Source organism: Temnothorax longispinosus, chromosome 11 (assembly GCF_030848805.1).
Source record: "Temnothorax longispinosus isolate EJ_2023e chromosome 11, Tlon_JGU_v1, whole genome shotgun sequence".
Taxonomy (NCBI): domain Eukaryota; kingdom Metazoa; phylum Arthropoda; class Insecta; order Hymenoptera; family Formicidae; genus Temnothorax; species Temnothorax longispinosus.
This window is the reverse complement of record NC_092368.1, coordinates 6,837,510-6,858,802: the sequence shown is the minus strand read 5'-3', so window position 1 is coordinate 6,858,802 and position 21,293 is coordinate 6,837,510. Positions and strand designations below refer to the sequence as shown.

At 37.7% G+C, this 21,293-nt stretch overlaps 1 long non-coding RNA gene across 1 annotated transcript; it reads right to left on the bottom strand.

Moving 5' to 3' along the window:
* Window positions 1-7,552: 7,552 nt before the first annotated feature.
* Window positions 7,553-8,956, bottom strand: LOC139822116 (uncharacterized). The gene is made up of 3 exons (XR_011734451.1): window positions 8,510-8,956; window positions 7,992-8,189; window positions 7,553-7,805 (listed from the first exon to the last, which is right to left on the bottom strand). It is a non-coding gene; the product is annotated as an uncharacterized lncRNA (long non-coding RNA).
* Between the last annotated feature and the right edge of the window lie 12,337 nt (window positions 8,957-21,293).

Here is a 21,293-nt window from a genome sequence, read left to right as displayed (position 1 = left end):
ATAATGTCTTGAGAAAAATAGCTATTCGTACTAATGAATTAAATTTATGTCAAACATAATAAAAATTGGATAAATTAAAATTATGTCAGGACATAATAAAAATTCGGAATTATTTTTGTGTCCTAACATAATTTTAATTTCACGAATTAAAATTATGTTTGGACATATATAAAATATAATTTAATTTCAAATTTTTATCACGTCCCGACATAATTTTAATACATCCAATTTTTATTATGTTTGACATAATTTTAATTTGATGAATTAAAATTATGTCGAGACATAATAAAAATTGAATGAATTAAAATTATGTCGAGACATCATAAAAATTGTATGAATTAAAATTATGTCGACATCATAAGAATTGTATGAATTAAAATTATGTCGATACGTAAAAATAATTCCGAATTTTTATGATGTGTCGACATAATTTTAATTCATTCAATTTTTATGATGTTTCAATTTTTATGACATCTCGACATAATTTTAATTCATTCAATTTTTATGATGTCTCGACATAATTTTAATTCATTCAATTTTTATGATGTCGACATCATTTTAATTCATACAATTTTTATGATGTCGACATAATTTTAATTCATACAATTTTTATGATGTCTCGACATAATTTTAATTCATTCAATTTTTATGATGTCTGAATTTTTATGATGTCTGAATTTTTATGATGTCTCAATTTTTATGATGTCTCAATTTTTATGGTGTCCAAATTTTTATGATGTTTAAATTTTTATGATGTCTCAATTTTTATGATGTCTCAATTTTTATGATGTCGCGACATAATTTTAATTCCGGAGCTGGTGATTTTCATCCCACAATATTGGCAGCATTGTGTAAGTAGCGCCAACAGCTTCTTACAGCTTCTTACAGCTTGAAATCGATGTCTACGTGTCCCAGGTCGGCGATGACGACGTCCAGATAGTGCGCTGCGTAGTTTTCGGTATCTAGGTGTATTAATACATGGAATTCGATGTCTGCGTGTCCCAGGTTGCCGACGACGAGGTCCAGATAGTGCGCTCCGTAGTTTTCGGTGTCTAGGTGTATTAATACCTTGAATTCGATGTCTACGTGTCCCAGGTTGCCGATGACGACGTCCAGATAATGCGCTCCGTAGTTTTCGGTGTCTAGGTGTATTCATACTTTGAATTCGATGCCTACGTGTCCCAGGTTTCCGATGACGACGTCCAAATAATGCGCTCCGTAGTTTTCGGTGTCTAGGTGTATTAATACCTTGAATTCGATGTCTGCGTGTCCCAGGTTGCCGACGACGAGATCCAGATAGTGCGCTCCGTAGTTTTCAGTGTCTAGGTGTATTAATACCTTGAATTCGATGTCTACGTGTCCCAGGTTGCCGACGACGAGGTCCAGATAGTGCCACATAGACACCGAAAACTACGGAGCGCACTATCTGAACCTCGTCGTCGGGAACTTGGGACACATAGACATCAAATTCAAGGTATCAATACACCTAGACCCCGAAAACTACGGAGCGCATTATCTGGACGTTGTCATCGGCAACCTGGGACACGTAGACATCGAATTCAAAGTATGAATACACCTGGACACTGAAAACTACGGAGCGCACTATCTGGACCTCGTCGTCGGCAACCTGGGACACGTAGACATCAAATTAAAAATATTAATACACCTAGACACCGAAAACTACGGAGCGCATTATCTGGACGCCGTCATCGGCAACCTGGGACACGTGACATCGAATTCAAGGTATTAATACACCTAGACACCGAAAACTACGGAGCGCACTATCTGGACCTCGTCGTCGACAACCTGGGACACGTGACATCGAATTCAAGGTATTAATACACCTAGACACCGAAAACTACGGAGCGCACTATCTGGACCTCGTCGTCGACAACCTGGGACACGTAGACATCGAATTCAAGGTATTAATACACTTAGACACCGAAAACTACGGAGCGCATTATCTGGACGTCGTAATCGGCGACCTGGGACACGTAGACATCGAATTCAAGCTGTGAGAACTGTTGACGCTACTTACACAATGCTGCCAATATTGTGGGATGAAAATCACCAGCTCCGGAATTAAAATTATGTCGCGACATCATAAAAATTGAGACATCATAAAAATTGAGACATCATAAAAATTGAGACATCATAAAAATTGAGACATAAAAATTGAGACATCATAAAAATTCAGACATCATAAAAATTCAGACATCATAAAAATTCAGACATCATAAAAATTCGGACATCATAAAAATTGAGACATTATAAAAATTGAATAAATTAAAATTTTGTCGAGACATCATAAAAATTGTATGAATTAAAATTATGTCGACATCATAAAAATTATATGAATTAAAATGATGTCGACATCATAAAAATTGAATGAATTAAAATTATGTCGAGACATCATAAAAATTGAATGAATTAAAATTATGTCGAGATGTCATAAAAATTGAAACATCATAAAAATTGAATAAATTAAAATTATGTCGAGACATCATAAAATTGTATGAATTAAAATTATGTCGACACATCATAAAAATTCGGAATTATTTTTACGTAGCGACATAATTTTAATTTATTCAATTTTTATGATGTCGACATAATTTTAATTCATACAATTTTTATGATGTCTCGACATAATTTTAATTCATACAATTTTTATTATGTCTCGACATAATTTTAATTCATTCAATTTTTATGATGTCGACATCATTTTAATTCATACAATTTTTATGATGTCTCGACATAATTTTAATTCATCTAATTTTTATGATGTTCAGACATAATTTTAATTCGTGAAATTAAAATTATGTTAGGACATAAAAATAATTCCGAATTTTTATTATGTCCTGACATAATTTTAATTTATGCAATTTTTATTATGTTTGACATAAATTTAATTCATTAGTAAAAATCGCTATTTTTCTCAAGACAATTATTTTTTGAAACTTTTATATTGTATAGATTATTATTTATGCTATTGAAAAGTAAAACGGTGTGCCATGCAATTTTTATTATGTATATCAAATTTTAATTCGATGAATTAAAATTATGTCGTGACATAAAAATTGGTTGAATTAAAATGATATCGACACGTAAAAATAATTACCTTTTTTAAAAAAAAGGTTAAGAAAGGCGCCAAGTACACGCATAGTAGTGTATATGTTGTTATCTCGAAAAAAAAACAGTGGTAGTATTATACCTTAAAAAAATCTAAGTAACAAGTGGTAGACGAAATCTTTGTATCTTGAAAAATCTCGAAAAAACCTAAACAGTAGTATCTTCACCTCGAAAAAAAAAACAAAGTAGTGGTATTATACCTCGAAAAAACCTAAGTAACAAGTGGTGGACGTAATCTTTGTATCTCCAAAAATCTCGAAAAAACTTAAGCAGTATTATTTTTATTTCCAAAAAATTATTACTTAAGTAATACACATCACAAAATTACGTTACCTTATCAAAAAATGAGTCGCGCTTCAAGTGATCTATTATTACAATTACAAAAAAGAAATGATATCTCTTTTTAAATTATAGCGCCAATTACAGAGAACATATATTTTTTGAGATACAAAGATTACGTCTACCACTTGTTACTTAGGTTTTTTCGAAGTATAATATTACTACTGCTTTTCTTCGATTAGAATAAAAAATTGAATCATGAAGAATTACACAGAGGTAACAGTACAGAATACAAATATTTTATTAAAATATTTAAACCCAACAAGGGAATACAAAGTATTTAAATACAAAGTTTATATATGTATTTTAAAAGATTTAATCGCATCGCAAAGAATTACAGAGGTAACAGTACAAAAAATAAAAATATTTTATTAAAATACATAAATTTTTCTTGTCAAAAAACTTGGCGCTGCTAGACCTCAAAATTAGGTCAGCCTGGTGTGTATGTGCGAGCGAGTGGGTGTGGGCGATGTGTGTGTGTGTGTGTGTGTGTGTGTGTGTGTGTGTGTGTGTGTGTGTGTGTGTGTGACGGTGAATAATGCGGCTTATTACTAAGTATAGGATAAGTTAGGATAAGTTTAGATTTTTAAAGCGATTAGAATTAAGTATAGAATAAGTATAGAATAAGTAATATCTACATTTGTAAAAGGTCTCTCTCTCTCTCTCTCTCTCTCTCTCCTCTCTCTCTCTCTCTCTCTCTCTCTCTCTCTCTAGCAGCGCCAAGTTTTTTGACAAGAAAAATTTATGTATTTTAATAAAATATTTTATTTTTTGTACTGTTACCTCTGTAATTCTTTGCGATGCGATTAAATCTTTTAAAATACATATATAAACTTTGTATTTAAATACTTTGTATTCCCTTGTTGGGTTTAAATATTTTAATAAAATATTTGTATTCTGTACTGTTACCTCTGTGTAATTCTTCATGATTCAATTTTTTATTCTAATCGAAGAAAAGCAGTAGTAATATTATACCTCGAAAAAACCTAAGTAACAAGTGGTAGACGTAATCTTTGTATCTCGAAAAATATATGTTCTCTGTAATTGGCGCTATAATTTAAAAAGAGATATCATTTCTTTTTTGTAATTGTAATAATAGATCACTTGAAGCGCGACTCATTTTTTGATAAGGTAACGTAATTTTGTGATGTGTATCACTTAAGTAATAATTTTTTGGAAATAAAAATAATACTGCTTAAGTTTTTTCGAGATTTTTGGAGATACAAAGATTACGTCCACCACTTGTTACTTAGGTTTTTTCGAGGTATAATACCACTACTTTGTTTTTTTTTTCGAGGTGAAGATACTACTGTTTAGGTTTTTTCGAGATTTTTCAAGATACAAAGATTTCGTCTACCACTTGTTACTTAGATTTTTTTAAGGTATAATACTACCACTGTTATTTTTTTTCGAGGTAACAACATATACACTACTATGCGTGTACTTGGCGCCTTTCTTAACCTTTTTTTTAAAAAAGGTAATTTTGTACAGATATCACGCCTTTTTGTAGTATTACGCATTGTATAAACAATATGTACAGGGTGTTATTTCGAGGTATAATACTACCACTTTGTTTTTTTCGAGGTAACAACATAATACATATATACCACTATGCGTGTACTTGGCGCATTTTTTTACCTTTTTTTGGAAAAAGGTAATTTTGTACGGATATCACGCCTTTTTGTAGTGTCATATAAGACGTCGGCGTTAGAAGTAGATAGAAGAAGAAGTATCTTAATAACAAATTTTCACATTTGGACTTTGCGTCGCAATATCTCCGCTCGTAGGGCACGGAGCGGGATATTATAAGAGAAACCCCCCCCCCCCTAATTGGACCCCAAGCTATCGATCAAGCTTACTTAAAACTTGATCCGTTCACTCGTTATTGAGATCTCAACATCTCGGGTACTCGCAACCCGTCGCGTCGCGTAAAAGAGTCACGGTCGGTCTCGCTCCGCGTGTACTTGGCGCGAGACACTACCGTGTCTCTTGATTCTGCCGCTAGGGAATTTTTAAGTCGATTCTTATGAATCAAGCTTGAATTCGATGTCTAGGTGTCCCAGGTTGCCGATGACGAGGTTCACATAGTGCGTTTCATAGTTTTCGGTATCCAGGTGTATTAATACCTTGAATTCGATGTCCACGTGTTCCAGGTTGCTGATGTCGGGTTCCAGATAGTGCGCTCTATAGTTTTCGGTGTCCAGGTATAATAATACGTTGAATTCGATGTCTAGGTGTCCTACGTTTCCGATGACGAGGTCCACATAGTGCGCTCCGTAGTTTTTGGTGTCTACGTGTATTAATACCTCGAATTCGATATCTACGTGTCCTACATTCAGATTTAAAGTTATTAATACACCTAGACACCAAAAACTACAAAGCGCACTATGTGGACCTCGTAATCGGCAACCTGGGACACGTAGACATCGAATTCGAGGTATTATTACATTTAGACACCGAAAACTACGGAGCGCGCTATCTGGACCTCGTCATCAGCAACCTGAGACACCTAGACATCAATTTCAAGATATTAATACACGTAGACACCGACAACTACGGAGCGCACTATGTGGACCTCGTCATCGGCAACCTGGGACACCTAGACATCGAATTCAAGGTATTAATACACGTAGACACCGAAAACTACGGAGCTCACTATCTAGACATTGTCATCGGCAACCTGGGACACCTAGACATTGCATTCAACGTATTATTACACCTGGACACCGAAAACTACGAAGCGCACTATGTGGACCTCGTCATCGGCAACCTAGGACACCTAGACATCGAATTCAACGTACGATTACACCTGGACACCGTAAACTATGAAGCGCACTATATGGATCCCGTCATCGGCAACCTGGGACACGTGGACATCGAATTCAAGGTATTAATACACGTAAACACCAAAAACTACGGAGCGCACTATGTGGACCTCGTCATCGGCAACCTGGGACACCTAGACATCGAATTCAACGTACGATTACACCTGGACACCGAAAACTATGAAGCGCACTATCTGGATTCCGTCATCGGCAACCTGGAACACGTGGACATCGAATTCAAGGTATTAATACACGTAGACACCGAAAACTACGGAGCGCACTATGTGGACCTCGTCATCGGCAACCTAGGACACGTAGACATCGAATTCAACGTATTATTACACCTGGACACCGAAAACTATGAAGCGCATTATCTGGACCTCGTCATCGGCAACCTGGGATACCTAGACATCGAATTCAAGCTTGATTCATAAGAATCGACTTAAAAATTCCCTAGCGGCACTTTCTGCCAAGCGTAGAGAACCTTCTTTTCCGTTGACTTAATATATATTATATCAAGCTTGATTCATAAGAATCGACTTAAAAATTCCCTAGCGGCACTTTCTGCCAAGCGTAGAGAACCTTCTTTTCCGTTGACTCAATATATATTATATATTACCTAATTTACCTAAATAGAAATCTTCCTCCTGACCGATAAGTCTATCGACCTAATTTCGAAATACGCGCGCGATATCGAAACTGGCGATACCTGCGCCGCCAGCGTCGAAAAAGTGAAAGTAACGTTTCTGATTATGACGTCATCATACAAGAACATCGGCGTTAGAAGTAGAAGTATCTTAAAAATAAATTTTCACATTTGGACTTTGCGTCGCAATATCTCCGCTCGTAGGGCACGTAGCGGAATATTAGGAAAGAAACCCCCCCCTAATTGGACCCCAAGCTATCGATCAAGCCTACTTAGAACTTGATCCGTTCACTCGTTATCGAGATCTCAACATCTCGGGTACTCGCAACCCGTCGCGTCGCGTAAAAGAGTCACGGTCGGTCTCGCTCCGCGTGTACTTGGCGCGAGACACTACCGTGTCTCTTGATATATAATAATGTCTCTATATAATTAATAAAAAATTTGTATCTTTTATAATCTTTGTCTCTATATAATCTCTATATATAATAATGTCTCTATATAATCTATATATATATATATATATATATATATATATATATATATATATATATATATATATATATATATATATATATATTATCAAATCCTCTTGATTCAAAACGATCTTGATTACTTTTATTAATTTGTATGTAGCTGTTTTGAGACAAATTAGTTGTTTCGACACTCTCAGGTTGTACAGGTAATTTATCCTCGAGAAAGTCGAATAGGGATATTTTTCCGCTGCTTGGTTTACTGTCCTCGGTTTTCTTTTCCCGTTTGCCACGCGACTCTCGTGGTTCCAATAATACCAGCTTTAAATGGCAATCCTTGACCTATATCTCCCGAAATTAAGTCACCATCTAATTCTCTTTCATCAACAGCTACGTCTAAAAATAAAATAATGTATTAATATGATATTATGGCTACGGTCAACGTGACACTACAAATGCTTCGAAGCATTCCTCTTCTCTTTTCTTTCAATGAAGAAAGAAGGAGAAGAAGAACGCTCCAGAGCATTTGTATCACGTTGACCGTAGCCTATATATCAAGATATATATATATATATCAACAACCTGTTCACCGTTCTCTGGATAGAATTGTAACACTGCTCTTGCGCTTCTTGACAGACATGCATACAACGTTGATAAGAAACGATATAAACGTTTTGTAGGATTGTGCAAAGTTTTGCTTGCATAGCACAACCACAAGCGCAGAAATACTGACAGCCCCATCAAACGTACCAGCTTTAAATGGCAATCCTTGACCTATATCTCCCAAATTAAGTCACCATCTAATCTCTTTCATCAACAGCTACGTCTAAAAATAAAATAATGTATTAATATGATATTATGGCTACGGTCAACGTGACACTACAAATGCTTCGAAGCATTCCTCTTCTCTTTTCTTTCAATGAAGAAAGAAGGAGAAGAAGAACGCTCCAGAGCATTTGTATCACGTTGACCGTAGCTTATATATCAAGATATATATATATATATATATCTTTCAGCAACGTGCACAACTTCATTTGAGGTTATAATTGGGTACAACATTCATCGCACGATACTTTTATAATTGCTAATCGGAAACGTACCTCGAGTTCAGCTCTTCTGCGATCAACGAAGTCGGGATCGAACGTGTCAGTCGTCACTTTCTGCCAAGCGTAGAGAACCTTCTTTTCCGGCAGCGATGGTAACACGATGGGTGCGTTCAGCCGATACTCCGCTAGCCTAGCAATCGTGAGCAGTCGCTCGTTTCCTCTCCTTTTAATCCATTGGGTCAAAGGAGAGGAAACGAGCGAAAACGAGCGACTGCTCACGATTGCTAGGCTAGCGGAGTATCGGCTGAACGCACCCAATGTAGGGATACGAAATCTCCAGATAAGCACGAAGCAATTCAATTCAGTATATCGCCGGCACGATTACGGTGTTACTGCCGTTTCGCGTACGCGCGTATGCGCGCGTTGTCGCACCTTACCTCGCGACGCGTAATAAAGAGTCACACGGTCGGTCTCGCTCCGCGTGTACTTGGCGCGAGACACTACCGTGTCTCTTGATTCTGCCGCTAGGGAATTTTTAAGTCGATTCTTATGAATCAAGCTTGAATTCGATGTCTAGGTGTCCCAGGTTGCCGATGACGAGGTTTACATAGTGCGCTTCATAGTTTTCGGTATCCAGGTGTATTAATACCTTGAATTCGATGTCCACGTGTTCCAGGTTGCTGATGTCGGGTTCCAGATAGTGCGCTCTATAGTTTTCGGTGTCCAGGTATAATAATACGTTGAATTCGATGTCTAGGTGTCCCACGTTTCCGATGACGAGGTCCACATAGTGCGCTCCGTAGTTTTCGGTGTCTACGTGTATTAATACCTCGAATTCGATATCTATGTGTCCTACATTCAGATTTAAAGTTATTAATACACCTAGACACCAAAAACTACAAAGCGCACTATGTGGACCTCGTCATCAACAACCTGAGACACCTAGACATCAATTTCAAGATATTAATGCACGTAGACACCGACACCGGAGCGCACTATGTGGATCTCGTCATCGGCAACCTGGGACACTTAGACATCGAATTCAACGTACGATTACACCTGGACACCGAAAACTATGAAGCGCACTATCTGGATCCGGTCATCGGCAACCTGGGACACGTGGACATCAAATTCAAGATATTAATACACGTAGACACCGAAAACTACGGAGCGCACTATGTGGACCTCGTCATCGGCAACCTGGGACACCTAGACATTGAATTCAACGTACGATTACACATGGACACCGAAAACTATGAAGCGCACTATCTGGATCCCGTCATCGGCAACCTGGGACACGTGGACATCGAATTCAAGGTATTAATACACGTAGACACCGAAAACTACAGAGCGCACTATGTGGACCTTGTCATCGGCAACCTGGGACACCTAGACATCGAATTCAACGTACGATTACACATGGACACCGAAAACTATGAAGCGCACTATCTGGATCCCGTCATCGGCAACCTGGGACACGTGGACATCGAATTCAAGATATTAATACACGTAGACACCAAAAACTACGGAGCGCACTATGTGGACCTCGTCATCGGCAATCTGGGACACCTAGACATCGAATTCAACGTACGATTACACATGGACACCGAAAACTATGAAGCGCACTATCTGGATCCCGTCATCGGCAACCTGGGACACGTGGACATCGAATTCAAGGTATTAATACACGTAGACACCGAAAACTACGGAGCGCACTATGTGGACCTCGTCATCGGCAACCTGGGACACGTAGACATCGAATTCAACGTATTATTACACCTGGACACCGAAAACTATGAAGCGCACTATCTGGACCTCGTCATCGACAACCTGGGATACCTAGACATCGAATTCAAGCTTGATTCATAAGAATCGACTTAAAAATTTCCTAGCGGCACTTTCTGCCAAGCGTAGAGAACCTTCTTTTCCGTTGACTTCATATATATTATATATCAAGCTTGATTCATAAGAATCGACTTAAAAATTCCCTAGCGGCACCTTCTGCCAAGCGTAGAGAACCTTCTTTTCCGTTGACTCAATATATATTATATATTACCTAATTTACCTAAATAGAAATCTTCCTCCTGACCGATAAGTCTATCGACCTAATTTCGAAATACGCGCGCGATATCGAAACTGGCGATACCTGCGCCGCCAGCGTCGAAAAAGTGAAAGTGACGTTTCTGATTATGACGTCATCATATAAGTCGGCGTTAGAAGTAGAAGTATCTTAAAAATAAATTTTCCCATTTGGACTTTGCGTCGCAATATCTCCGCTCGTAGGGCACGTAGCGGAATATTATGAGAGAAACCCCCCCCTAATTGGACCCCAAGCTATCGATCAAGCCTACTTAGAACTTGATCCGTTCACTCGTTATCGAGATCTCAACATCTCGGGTACTCGCAACCCGTCGCGTCGCGTAAAAGAGTCACGGTCGGTCTCGCTCCGCGTGTACTTGGCGCGAGACACTACCGTGTCTCTTGATTCCGAATTTTTATGATGTCTTGACATAATTTTAATTCATTGTAATTTTTCTTAAGACTATTATTTTTTGATCTTTTATATTGAATGGAATATTTATTATGCTATTAAAAAGTAAAACGGCTTGCCGTACAATTTTTATTATGTTCCGATATAATTTTAATTGGATGAATTACTATGATGTCGGAACATAATAAAAATTCGGAATTATTTTTATGTCCCGACATAATTTTAATTCGTCCAATTTTTATTATGTTCGACATAATTTAAAATCATTAGTAAGAATCGCTATTTTTCTTAGAACAATTATTTTTGGAAACTTTTATATTGTGTAGAACATTATTGATGCCATTAAAAAGTAAAACGGCGTGCCATATAAAACAGCCATCTATAATCGGATAAAGTAAAATGGTTAGGATAACAGGTTTTCCTCTCCATTAAGATATCATAAAAAAGACATCATTCGGATAAGGGTGCTGTCACATGGCAGTCAGAAATTCGGAAAACAGAATCTCGGAAAAGTAACGGAGAGGGGGTCAACCAATCAGAGTCAGCTCGATCGGTGCGATTTTTCAAGGGCCGGGCTCCCCATGGTACGACTTTTACGGAAAACTAAATGGCATTCTAACCTTAACATATTTTTAAATTAAAGAAATTTTTATATAATTTTAGAGTATAATAAAAAATACGTCGAAGCTTTATTTTTTAATAGACTCTACTACTACGGTTATCTTTTTTCTTCTAAAACAATAAAAATAATTTTTTCAATTTTTATTTATTCCGGAAATATCAGTCCATGGGGAGCCCAGTCACAAAAATTTCGGACTGACAAGTCCGCAATTTTTGCATGTCTGACAGTATGTATGTACATTAACTATTTATGTATTAAAAATTTGTGCATTTATATTATTTTGTAGAGATAGAGATCATGAAATGGAAAAAAATTAAAATACTTTTAACGAAAGAAGTTAAGGATAAAGAATTTTACTTTATATACCCCAAGGGGCCTTAAAGGTTTTTGAAGGGTCGTACCCAACCCTAAACTCCAATTCATCCTACTACCTTACTGTTTCCTACTTTCCTACTTTGGACCAACGGTTTAACGTCTCTTCCGAAAGACGGAGCCCAGTTTTCTCCGTATCTGCACGGAGGGGCGCGGTTTTTTCGGAAAAAACTTTTCCATGATTCATGGCTCTAGTGGACTCGAACCTGGTTCCTCAGATTACGAGTCTGGCGCTCTACCACTAGACCACACAGCCGCCCTAACGAAAGAAGTTATTAAATGCATTTAATAACTTCTGACCCCCTCTCCGTTACTTTTCCGAGATTCCGTTTTCGGAATTTCTGACTGCCATGTGACAGCACCCTAACAGTAAACGAGATATCGATTTAAAGGCATCCATTGGTCATCTTATGGTAAAATCATATAGGCAACCTTAAAACGACAACTTATAGATACCTTTTTGAAATTAATGCTACCTGGGGAGTGACTTTCAGAAGGTTTTACCAGGCGGTCGTTTTTTATTAAAAAGTTATTAACAAAAAAAGTTTGAAAAATATAGCAGTTATTTTGAGTATTCAAAAATTTTGAGTATAAGCTGTAACGGCCTAACTTTGTCATCGAACGCGGACTAGTTCGCTGGGACGGGAGTTCGACTGAAAGGCCCAGAGAGACAATAACCAGTGTGATTGCATGCAAAATGATTTATTCAGTCTTAGTCTACAAAATGATGTAAGCGCGGTATATTACAACGGCGGGGTAGTACAGGCGCACTCGGCGCGAGGCGGCGCGATAGCGAAACGCGGTATTACAATAGCCTACGGACTCGGTATATTACAACGGCGGGATAGTGCAGGCGCACTCGGCGCGACGCGGTGCGATAGCGGAAACGCGGTATTACAATCGCTTACGGACTCGGTATGGTACAACGGTGTGATAGTGCAGGCGCACTCGGCGCGACGCGATGCGATAGCGGAAACGCGGTATTGCAATCGCTTGCGGACTCGGTATAGTACAACGGTGTGATAGTGCAGGCGCACTCGGCGCGACGCGGTGCGATAGCGGAAACGCGGTATTACAATAGCCTACGGACTCGGTATATTACAACGGCGGGATAGTGCAGGCGCACTCGGCGCGACGCGGTGCGATAGCGGAAACGCGGTATTACGATTGCTTATGGACTCGGTGTATTACAACGGCAGGAGAACGCGGTGTTACAATCGGTTGATAGCGCGCGTGGGACCGCGTAGTGTATAAGCGGAGGATTTCCGGAGCCCCGGGGCGGCGGCAGCGAGAGCCCTCGTTGCGAGGCCGAGTGTGCTCGACCCCGCGTAACCGTGCCTTCGGGGTTAGTTCTGATGGAGTGCGGGAACACCTGAGAGCCCTCAGTCGAGGCTCGGAGCACCGGACCTCGTTGGTGTGTTCCCTAGGAGTCGGGATAGGTTTCGTCCGGAATAGCGGTACGCTGGATATTAGACGAAGTGAAGTCTCTCTAATTACGGTAAACATTTATATCATGTTTACAACTTTTCACGCGTGGAAAGCCCACGCATATACTTTGAAGGCACACTATGTGTCTAGTTTAACAATAGTGGAGCCCCTCCAAGGGGGCGGAACCTACTGCCTCCACGCATACACTTTTCACGTGAGACGAGTTGTCACATGGGTTCGTGGCATGCTTTACGAGCTCGTTTATATATATGTTACGGGCAAAGTCAGCATGGTGTGCAGTGTCGGCATTGCCCGGGCAATGTCAGCATTGCACAACGCGACTGGGCAAAGTAGTTTATTAGCGGACATTGCCCGGTTTGATGTGGGCAAAGTTAACACTGCCCATCCAGCGATGGCAATGTCAGCAACGATTATCACATTGCGGACTTTGCTCGGTTCCAAGTGGGCAATGTCGACAATGCTAAATCTTCGTGGGCTAAGCTGCGCTAAATAAGGGTAATTCTTCAGTTTAGCTACCTCAGCACAGAAATCGATGCAATTAGGCTTAATCGACGCGTTTTTGCATGAAACGAACGAATCTGGCAGAAAAAAGTGTCGCTCTGCCCCGCGACACGAGATACACACGTGTGTATGCCCTGCTTTAACGAAAATCACAACTTCTATAAAGCAGGGCGTACACCAGCATACACACGTGTGTGTGCCCTGCTTTAACGAAAATCACAACTTCTATAAAGCAGGGCATACACACGTGTGTATGTGCCCTGCTTTAACGAAAATCATTAAACAGTTACATCGTGCAGAATAACCAAGCATCTCGAATCAAGCAGTTAGGTCTCACGCTGGGAGTTTCATTAGTTTAATTATGCGTGGGAAGCACACACATACACACACACACACACACACGGGGGGTGCAAGGGGGGGGGCCTTTGGCAGTGCAGGATCCCCTTAAACGAGTTCTTTTCTATTTGAGAGTATTTATTCCCGGTAACGGGATTGCGCGCCGCGTTCGCGAGTGTGTGCGTGAGTGTGTGTGCTGCGAACGCGCGGTCGAGCGCAACAGTATTTAGTGTTTAAAGCGCGTCAACTAACCTATGTAGGTTAGTGACGCGCATTAAAAGTATTTAAGTGTTTAAAACGCGTCAACTAACCTATGTAGGTTAGTGACGCGCATTAAAAGTATTTAAGTGTTTAAAGCGCGTCAACTAACCTATGTAGATTGGTGACGCGCTTTAAAAGTATTTAAGTGTTTAAAGCGCGTCAACTAACCTATGTAGGTTAGTGACGCGCTTTAAAAGTATTTAAGTGTTTAAAGTTAAAATTAAATTTGTCACACACATATACTGTTCTCATTTCGCTAACTTTATTTGTTAATAACTTTTTAATAAAAAGCGACTCCCGACTAAAATCACTTGCATGTTACTCGGGAGGATGTCCTTGACAATATATGTCAAATTCAGGGTCATCGGAAGTGAGTCTCCTTAACGCCATGTTTACCTATTTTACTATATTTCAAGAGTGCATACAAATTTTTTCAAAATTTTATATCTTTTATTAAAGCCCGTGCCAGCCATTTTTTTGGAGTGCCGCGAAAAAACGGTGACCACGATTGCAGCCGTTGTAGTTATCTGAAACAAAAAAGCAAAAGGGTTCTTAATCTACTTGAGTGTGGTTATCGTCTGAAGCAGAATCATGAAAAAATATTGAAAATTTAAAAAATTATAGCTGAAAAACGTCTGCTAAAAAAGACGAAAATAATTATAATCGCTATAATTTTTTAAATTTTCAATATTTTTTCATGATTCTGCTTCAGACGATAGCCACACTCAAGTAGATTAAGAATCCTTTTGCTTTTTTGTTTCAGATAACTACAACGGCTGCAATCGTGCATGGTCACTGTTTTTTCGCGGCGCTCCAAAAAAATGGCTGGCACGGGCTTTAATAATTAACAGATATAAAATTTTTAAAAAATTTGTATGCACTCTTGAAATATATTAAAATATGTGGGAAAAGTTGTTCATCAATTGGCTTTGTCGTTTTCCTTTTAAAAATCATTCATTTTTAGGCCCTGTCACACTAGGAAGCCTCTTAAAAGGAAATTTATTTTACTAAAAAGTTAATTGTTTATATATAAAATATTACATATAATTACATCTAAAAAATAAAAAGTTAACTTTACGCGTGAGAACTCATGCAGCGTTGCCGAGTAACTGACGCCTCTCCTCTTCTGTCACACTGAACTGAGCGAAAAATTCATCAAATCGCGTACTTTACACAAGTATTTCTCGAAAACGAGAACCGCAGGGGTATTAACACTTAATTGCATATTATTTTTATTTTTATGGATTTTACTAATGTCTCTTTTACAATAGCTCGGAATAGGAATTACATGTTAAAAGTTGAAACTTTGAAACTCAATATCTCGATTTTTAATACCGCAAGAGGTATTAAAATTTATATCATCGCATAAAGCCGAGTGCGATTAACGTATATTTACAGTTTCAAAAAAATCTAGAGAAAACCAATTTTCTGGAGAACGACCTTAATTCCAAAACATCTCCAAACCAAAGTAACTGCAAAATTAATCCATCAACAACGTTTCAGCATTCTGCACCTACATATACTGTGTGATGTCGTCACTTCGCCTCCTCTTCATAATCAAGGAACATCATCTTTGGATTTTGAAGAACCATCTCACATTTCATTAGATTGTGCCCACCATTCATCGGAGGAATCATCTTCAATGATTGATAGTGAGACAGTTTTGCTCATTCTGAGGGAAGTTACAGAAGGAGCAGCAGTGATAATGAAAGTGCCCTAAAATATTCAAAATATTCAATGCTTGGAAGATTTTAGCTTTGATGGAAGTAATTTGATTTTGATGTTATCAGATGAAGAAGAAAGTGAATCGAACAACTGCGAATTGTATGAAAGTTGTAGTAAAACTGTTAACGAAGCTGTGGTGGATTTGATGGACAATTATTACATTAATAGGGAAACTAAACAGAGTTTTCATGATAATCTTTTAACTTTTGTTAAATATTTACCTCAACCAAATAAGATGCCAAAATCTTTATATCAACTATTAAAATTTGTTGAAAAGCAGATTCCTGTTGAAGAGAAAAAATATACTTATTGTAGTGAATGTTTGTTATTTCTTGAAAATGATGGACCTTGTGAGGCCTGTGGAAGCAGAGAACGTAAATACTTTTATGGTATTAGCATTGAACAACAGATTAAACATTATTTTGAGTATTGTAACTTGGCAGATGTAATTGATAGATATCAGAATAAAAGGTCTCCTATTGATGGCAAATTGAGAGACATTTGTGATGGCAGTGAATATGCTCGAGTTAAAGTTAATAGTAGCTGTCACTTAACTTTGATGTGGGCAACTGATGATATTTCTATTAGTAAAAGTTCTACAAAGTGTTTCTATCCCGTACAATGTATAATATGTGAAGTGCCTCCACACCTTCGCTTCTTATTCATAATTGTTAGTAGTATATGGTGTGACTTTTGTAAACCACCAATGAGCACTTTAATGAGACCATTAGTTGACTCCTTGTGTACTATTTATGCTAAGGGAGGTATTTCATGGTGTCATCTAACCAGTAAAGTTCAACAAGTATCTTCAGTTGTGGCTCCTTTAGCGAGTGCTGATGCTCCAGTTCGTGCTGATCTTTTGAATATGAAAAGTTACAATTCTAAATATGCATGCAATATGCAATACATGTGAGCAGAAGACTGAGAAGATTGCATTTACTGCAGAAGAATTTAGCTAAAAGAACAGAAAAAAAACGCATACAGGGTCGACGAGGTTTTCTTTTCAAAGAAGAGGCGACTTCGAGAAAAACAACGTTTGAAGAGGCAAGGACAATAAGAGGCCTATTAACAAAGAAAAGCTGGGAAAGGAATAAAAAGGCCATCACTGTTAGAAAAAGTACCTAGACTTGATCTAGCTACCTTCTTAGTTGCAGAATATATGCACAATGTTTGTTTGGGAGTTGTTCGTCATTTCCTAATGTTATAGATAAATGTGCCAGGGCCATTAGTTCGGGAGTCAGGGCTATTAAAAAATGAGAATATTGAAGTTTACGGCGCAAAGCTGGAACTTTTTTTAATCGATTCTTATAATATCCCGTAACAAGTGTGTAAAGTCTCTAGAATCAACTCAGCCCGCGCGCTTCTCCTTTTTTATTGCAAAATATATTTAAAAAACGCGTTTCTGTATAGTTTTCTTTAAATAACTCCTTCTGTGTTGATCAAACGACAAAACTTGAAGAGAGAAAAATTGTTTGAAAGGAAATTTTCTATAAAAATAAGCCTTAAAAAAATTAAAAAAAAATTTTTTTTATTGCAAAAATGCAAAAAATACGCGAGAAAAGGACCATTTTTACAGGTTTTCGAAAACTGGGTTAAAAATTATTATATTTAAGGGGACATTCACTCAATGATACCTTTCAATATGCTGAACAAGTGTGCACAAGGCTTTTATATGGCTGCCTATTAACAAATTATTTATGCAAATCGGGCGCTTGGCTCTCACGTCTGAACGGGTGAACTTATTTTGATGCACTTTATCGGAAATGAAAGGTAACGATGTCTAGTTTCTGAATTTAAAATAAATTTTTTTTTTCTAAAATTTGACTATTATTTAAAACAATTTAAATTTCGCATATTAAATATCGGCGTTGTTTATTGGCGTATAGTAATGCAAATAGCACCATTGGTTTGTGCTTAAAAAATCATAAATTAAAAAAAAAACGTCCCGATACGACCAATATAGAAGCCGAGATAATTGACTTTTACATAATTAATGATTACAGCTAAACTATTTCATATTTTTACTTGAAATTTGGTGTGAAGGTACTGGAGTGAGTGCTTTAACGGTGGAATTATTTTCACTGCAATTCGACTGCCAGGTTCGGCGAAAAAAAAGTCGAATACAACGGTTTTAGAGCGAGAGCGCCGGAGCGGACGCAGCGGCGGCTCGACTGCGTGGCGCACAGGCACGCGAGCCGCCGCTGTGTCCGCCTATAGCTCGCTTAATTAACAATTACTTTTCTTTGCAACAAAAACACGTATCCAAACGATTTTTTTTTAAATCTGCTTTTGGTTTTGAGAGTTATTATGGTGTTATAGCTCATCGCATTCATGGAACTACAAATCCTGGGAAAGAACTTGTGAAAAACATTAAATTAGTTTATGGTATTCGAATTTTGAGGAACAAAATTGCATTTTAGTCCAATATTTCAGAAAATGTTAGTACTGATAATCATGTTCAATTAATGAACAAGTGTTTAATCGAATTATCTGAAGCTGAACATATTCGGCATGAAAATGGCTTACTTCATCAGAATATCTGTATATTTTCTCGTGGCAATATAAATAAAGAAATTTTTGCATCTCTTCTGTACACAGCTGAAAAGAAGCGGAATAATTACACTGTGCAATTTATCACCAACAAACCACCATTTGTCTGTGGCTATAGAAAAATAAAATGTTTTTTGTCAGAATTAATGCGTGACAATGATTTATATATGTTGTTATAAAGGTACTAAATGTAAATCAGAGAAATATTATTTTCCATCACTTAAGCAGGACTAAGGTTTCGCACATTATTCCAGTCAACAATTCAGAAGAATTAGTACTCATTAGAATAAATAATGGCTGCATTCCGATATTCACTGTCAGTACTGCAAATCTATATTTTACGTCACGTATACTATAGATTTTCAGTATTGAAAGTTGCTGACAGTGAATATCGGAATGCAGTCAATATACTGTGTAAAGTAATTAGGATGACAGACTATGTCTGCCACCATCCAAATCATTATGAAAAGAATCTATAATAATACAATTATGGATGTGTTTATTGCGCTAATAAAATCTGAGTTCTAAATTAATGTAAACTTTTTTTATTTGTATTTTATATTTGTATTATATTTTTATATAGTATTTATTCTACTAAATAATAGATATAATACTGTTACAATAACAGACAATTTTATTATTAATAAAGAGCCTTGTCTCATTAAACAAGACGATCAGTCATTTTCCTTCTTGCAAATCTTTGTACCTATTAATGTTATTGACACTTCTTATATCTATAAACCTAGGAAAGAATCCTTCTTTTTTTATGTTATTAATAATTAAATAAATAACTTTAATTTACTTTTACACAAATGACAATATCTTGACGTTTGTCATAGCCTTTTTGTTAGAAACGGGTAATAAGAATCGTGAAGAGATTGTGTATGTGAACATTGTTGATGTAAGTGGCAATTCGGTAGAATGCTCACAGATGGCGTCGGTGTTACAGTTCCCTAGTTATCTTTAACGTTATGTGTTTCGCGAGCGCTGCGACGACCACGTTGCGCCCGCGCCGGAAAACGGTACGAAAAGACGATACTGCGCAAGCGTGAGTGTGTCGGGACGGGCGTGAAGTCCGCCGAACAAGCATTTTTAGTCTTCCGGCTAGCGAGGCGTACAGTCGCGTTCTTTACATCGGCTTCGTATATTCGTATAATTGCTACGCGATTGAAATCCGCCAGACTATTGAGTCTGAGACAGAAAGAACGAGGACGTCTCCGTAATATCAGAGGAGGCATTGCAGCCCTGCTCAGAGGCGATTGAAAGTATCTCTCTCGATACGACTGAAGGAAGGACGAACTTAGCCATTGCGACGTGGCCTCGTGGAAACGGAACGAAGCGGCCATCTTGGACATTGCGACGTGGCATATATCGTTAAAAAAGGAATGAAGCGGCCATCTTATCCATTGGAGAAGGTCCTTACGGTTTTGGTCGATGACCATCATTACAATTTATCACCGGCGCGGCGGATGCTTTCAGGTAAAATATCGAACTCGTGTAACTCAGAGATCACATACGAGATTGATCGGCAACTCTTAAGCGGATTATGATGAACGCAAGGTCATCATAAAATGCGATCGTCTGATTACAGAGTTCGAGAAAGCACGAGGCAATGGATATCGTCCTTGCATAAAGCACGGGGCAATGGATATCGTCCTTGCATAAAGCACGGAGCGATGGATATCGTCCTCGCATAAAGCACGGAGCAATGGATATCGTCCTCGCATAAAACACGGGCCGACGGATTGTATCCTCGCATAAAGGCTACGTATCTAATTAAATATTCCGGAATCAATTATCTGTCTGAGCTCAGTAGAACTTAAAGTTATTTGGAATGGTTGTAACCCGCGAATAAAGTCATTGATTCTCAATGTGTAGTAATTTAACTTGCATTATCGATGCACACGTGATTCGGATATTCACACATAGTCTGTATTATCTTAACGAATATTGCGATTCAACCCGTGGTTATTTGCCAGCTATTAACGTTTACGAAACACCGTATTACATACGAAAAGTTAATTATCATTTAATTGAGTTCGCTCTTCATTTATCGAATTATGTATACTACTCACTTGAAATACTTATATAACTGGATTGACTGCGGAAGTTACTGTATCAATTAATAGAAAGAAAGATGCATTATATTGAAGTTACAGAATCTCACATAATATTTATATAAGCCTAAACATTCTCTCGAATGCTTTACTTTACATATGTTTATTTGCTTACTTGTCAAATGAGAGATATATATATAAGGATTATTTTCGACGAATTACTAGTTGACACAGTACTTCAATTCATTTATGCTTTGTATATTCTTGCTATATTTATGTAATGTGTTCTGAATAATATGTTTAACTTACATGATCCTTTCTTAAAACAGACATAAGTATTGAAACCACTTGACTGTTTTCTCTGATCAAGATACAAAAATAACGGAATTCTGTCTTTTTACAATCATTTATGATGAGAGATTAACTTCTTGTAGTGACACATGAGAAAGGATTATGCATGGATAATTCAACATT